Source organism: Helianthus annuus, chromosome 4 (assembly GCF_002127325.2).
Source record: "Helianthus annuus cultivar XRQ/B chromosome 4, HanXRQr2.0-SUNRISE, whole genome shotgun sequence".
NCBI lineage: Eukaryota > Viridiplantae > Streptophyta > Magnoliopsida > Asterales > Asteraceae > Helianthus > Helianthus annuus.
Window position 1 is genome coordinate 16,674,907 of NC_035436.2, and position 5,404 is coordinate 16,680,310.

Sequence of the window (5,404 nt, forward strand, 5' to 3'; positions counted from 1 at the left end):
ATAAGTAGATGTATCAAGTCAGCTTTGGCCAGAAATGATATATCAAAAGCTCATTCAAGTTAAGCTATTCTGGTTTTGCAAAAACATTATCTGATTCTGATTAGTTAACTAAGTAAATTACAAAACCATTTATTTAATAGCAAACCACCCGTTAGCGCGGATCGAACTCCGCGGTGAGTTCGCTGGGGAGTGCGGGTAATGACGTTATGGTCTCGAGTCGCAACCACGGTCTCGAGTCGCAACCACGGTCTCGAGTAATGACGTTATGGTCTCGAGTCGCAACCACGGTCTCGAGCTATGACGTTATGGTCTCGAGTCGCAACCTTTGTCTCGAGTCATCACGTTACGGTCTCGAGTCGAGACCTTTGTCTCGAGTCATCACGTTATGGTCTCGAGTCGAGACCTTTTGCTCCCTTATGATTTCGAGTCGAGACCTTGTGGTCTCGAGTCGAGACCTTATAGTCTCGAGTCGAGACTGATGGTCTCTAGTCGCAATCTGATGATCTCTAAACTTCCTGTTACAGCTGTTTATTGTGATAACATAACTGAAAATTCGAAATCTAAGGGATTATGAGATATTATTTCCTGTTTTAAAATGATCTAATTTTATCAACATGTATCGAAAAATATGGTAACTGTTTATCTAATAACAGTTTCGAAAAAAATTAAAAAGATAGAATTAGATCAAACATGGAAAAACACCCATTAATCCTAAATCATTCCAAAACATAATAGAATTTTCGAATTTTCTCATGAACATGATGAACCCTAATCATAAAAAATACTTAAACATTCATCCAAAATCTGGAATTTATTTACACATTTAAACATGTTTCTTGAACTGATGATTTCGGAACACTTATAACGAATCAATATATGATCCGTGATTTGTTTAACAGATCCGAGATGAACGTCTCGGATGATAAAACCGAAAATCTTTTATTATGGTTTTTCAAATCCTGTTTTCCAGTTTTTTATTCCAGATTTATGGATACAAAACAGAACTGACTAATCAACATATGCTCTGATACCACATGTTGGTTCAGTTCTGTTTATATATGAAGGAAAACAATATAAATCATACCTGTCACCGCAGACAGTGCAGAGGAGAATCCAGTGAGAGAAGACGACATGGAGTTCGACATCTTTGTCAAGGTGATCTGGTTCCTCCTTAGGATGCTAACTGATGATGGGGCTAAGAAAACCGAAAAGGGATATCGGTTTTGGAGAGGAGGCCGAACTTATTGATGTTATGGCTAATGGGGTGTTCTTAATTGTGTAACTGAGTAACCCTTAAACCTCCACATAATTCTCCTTATATAAGCACCCAGGAGGAAACCTAATTAGTTACTAAGGGTGATATGGTCCATCAACAATTACCAACTAATTATTTAATAGGTTATTATATATTTTGATCTCTATAATGTAAATGATTATGATGGCTACAGATTAAATATTAATACGTAATATATTTAATCTTACACGAATAGCAATTTCAATCGAGTAGCTTACTCGATGCTAGGAAGTGTCTTCAATCGAGTAGCTCACTCGATCGGCTAGGAAGTGTCTTCAATCGAGTAGCTCACTCGATCGGCTAGCAGCAACTCACGTTCGATCGGCTAGCAACAACTTCCACTCGATCGGCTAGCAGCAACTCACGTTCGATCGGCTAGCAACAACTTCCACTCGATCGGCTAGCAGCAACTCTCGTTCGATCGGCTAGCAACAACTCCCACTCGATCGGCCAGCAGCGTTAATTGTCACTCGATCGGCTGGTGTAATCGATCGAACGGCAGCATTATTTACCAACCGATCGAACTGCACAAATCACTATCCAATTGTTCAAACTCCCGTACGTACAAGTTGATTGATATTTTGAACTAATCATTTGTTTACATGATTGATTCAGGTGATTCAAGGTAATTCAAGAAGTTCAAACCATGGCTGAGGAATTGTAACACCTCGAAATTTTGTGTCCAATGATGTGTTAACACGTGTCATTTGTTTACACGTGGCATCTATAATAAATAAAGGACTAATTTTGACAAACCTTGAAAGTATATAAATTCGAGGGTTATAAATATCAACAAGGGTAAATATACTGTATAGTATCCCTAAATAATGCTTAAACCTTCAAACGAATAAATTATAGATCGTACAAAAACAAAACGCGGAAGAAAGTGAGAGATTACAAACTACAGGGGTTAACTGTGTCAACATGTTTAATAATACCTCTGAGTGACCCTTTAACGTTCCCAAGACTTTGTAACGGTATTATACCCCCACTAAAATAATATATATGAATTTCGCGAAGTTTCGATATGAAACAAGAAAGTTACGATCGAATTCGTAGAAGAAGGGTTAAAAGCGTCAACAGTGAAAGTTAAGGCTTTCCAATATAATTAATAAATAAACCGGGGACTTAATAATGCGGGTAAATAACACGAGGCCCCTATCGGTAAATAACCGAGGGCCAAACCGCAAAGTTACCCCTTCAAATCCGAAAGGTCAGGCAAATCATTACGAAAGATTTCGTTATTAATGGCCCGATTCTGTAATCATTATAAAAGATTTGAAAAATTCAGAAAATATAACCTCACGCGACCCGCGTAAGGTTTAAACATAAGTTGAGGCGGGCCGCGAGCCTCCTCTATTACGCGTCTGTTATATGAACTTTAGGCGACCCGCGTAAAAGAAGCATGGAATGTCCATGCGGGTCGCGTAAAGTGCCCAGATGCAGAAACTTTGTAGTTTCTTGACTTTTGGAGCTTGTGAACGATCATGCATAATTATGGGGCATGGGCACCCTATGCTCAACCCATACACTTAGGGGACATCTACCCATCAGCTCTGGACTGATTGTAGTGCTTGTAATGATCATAAGTTGCTTCCTTTGGCTATAAATAGCCACACCTTGTGCATAACAAATCACACAATACAAAACACTTACAACTGATCATTTCAAGAGCTCCCTAGCATTCTCTTCTGTTCTCTAATCAAGAGTTAGCTTCTGTAAGTCGTTCATAACCATTTTGGTTTCACATTTCCATAGTTATAGCTCATAAACGCAACCGTCGTAACTAACGGTTGTCATTGCAATATCTTGCAAACGATTCAGTCTTATGACGAATCAAAAATGGTTATGAGTTGGTATTTATGTGGGTATTAAACCTCTAAAAATGGTTCCCCCTGATCACCACTCTAACTATGTCAATTATCGAGTCAAACGTGCGGTTAAAAAGTCAACAGAAAGCTATTTTGGCGATTTATGCATAATCTGTAATATATATGTTATGGAACCTGTTTTGATAATCATAAAACATGATAATAAGTATATAAACATGTTTGCGCTCGTTTGAATCGATCATTTACTATATAGAACCGGTTCGGAGCCGAATGTCGCAAAAGTTTGACTTTTGCTTTGACTTCAGTTCTGACCCGTTTTAGTGAGGTATAAATATACCCTAGGACTCTCTTAGGACCAGGTCACATGTTGGTATAAGCCTCTGTGGTCGGTTCATGAGAAATCCGAGTCTTTTACGTATTTCCGTCATTCGCCTAAAAGTTGACCGTAACGGCCTTTTAAAATTAAAACGAGTATTTCGGACACGTGAACGGACCAAAACCTTGCTTATTAAATTATAAGCATGTCCCTAAAGTTTCACGTCAATCCGAGGTCTAGAATGAGAGTTATGCTAAAAGGCGCACTTTTAAGAAAATTTTGTAATTAACGGCGCAATTAGCATAACGCCCATCTAACCCAAGTTTTCGTCACCAAAACTTTTACCCACTGTGGTAAAATAATATTTTGGGAATTTTAAAGATTTTTAATAATTTTTACCTTGCTCATAACCTGCGGTTATGGCTACGGTTTGGTAAATACCGAATACGCCCTTTTTGGCCAAAACGAGAGTTCTACAAGGTCTTTTGACCCGATTCCAGTTGCTACTGGTTTTAAATAATAAATAATGTATTTTAAGCTTTATAAGCTGTTCGGGAAACTCAGATTTCCTATAGAACTCGAAAATCCCTTTTAAAGTCTTTAAAATGACCGAAAAGCCCCTACGGGGCATAATATAAACTTAAACTCGTTACGGGCATTACGGAAGGTATCCTACTGATACCAAAATACTTTTAAGGCATATCGACTTAGGAAATAAGCGTACGACTCTCATAGTTAACCGTTTCGCCTATTTGCGCACACGGTACGGCTCATGGAACTAGTTTTCGTGCAATAGCCGATATGGGTCAAATTATATATTTGAACCCCAAAATCCAGAGTATGAACTATAAACCCATATAAAACAAGTCACTGAACTTGTTGGGTCCAAATCATACTCCATTCTCGGTTTTCGCCTTTTCGTGCGAATAAACCATATCTATATATCGGAATCAACCGGTTTAAGCTACGGCTAATACAAGGACCGTTAGGATTCTAAGAGGTTAATTAAAACCTTCGTTCCAGATTAGGAGCCCCAGTAAAAGCTATCGGTGACTTGATCTTAATTAAGGATTTATACTTGCAAAGGTAAATACTTTTGACTTATTTCCCCTATATGGGCTTGGGTTACGGTATATTAATACCGCTTGATTGAGCATTATATACTTCCATCGCTTAGGTGGTTAATTGATTAAATATGATTGGCTCATTTAAACAGTTTTGTTGCTTATAAGCCTTTGGGGGGTTTAATGACCGTTGTCCCGGATATCCTCGGCATCATTTTACGAAATGGCCACGACCATCGACATCCCGGTGTAGGCGTACACCCGGTATAAAGTGTCGACATTAAAACTAAAAGACGTAGCCGTTGGTTTCAGTACTACGGTTTTACGCAAACGTGGTGTGTCTATAAATCTTTAACCCGGCACGACCCGGGCTACTGAACGCATAAAAGAACATGTAAAACGTTCACAAGATCATTATGAATTTTCCCAAGTTATAAAAGAGTTTGTGCCTTGTGCATTCAAATCAATTTTAATAAACATTTTCAAATGTGTCAGTTGAATGTATTTACCAGTGTAAACTGACGTATTTTCCCCAAAAAGATTAAGTGCAGGTACCTAAACGTAATTGGCTGGTATTAGCTCCCTAGCGTCGGGATAAGCCTCGCAAGCTTGATTGCAGTATCTAATGGAACAATACTTTATCTGTATTTACGATCCACTGTGGATATCAAACTTCTGTAATACATTTTGATATTACAATCAGAGGTTGAAATTATATATTTAAATTATGCTTCCGCTGTGCATTATATAATTGTGTGGTTTGACTATATTGTTGCCAACATCGTCACGGTAATCCCCCACCGGGCCCACCGGTGAGACACGTGGAAATCGGGGTGTGACAGGTTGGTATCAAAGCCAACATTGAGTGAATTAAACACTATCCTAATGTGTTTAATCT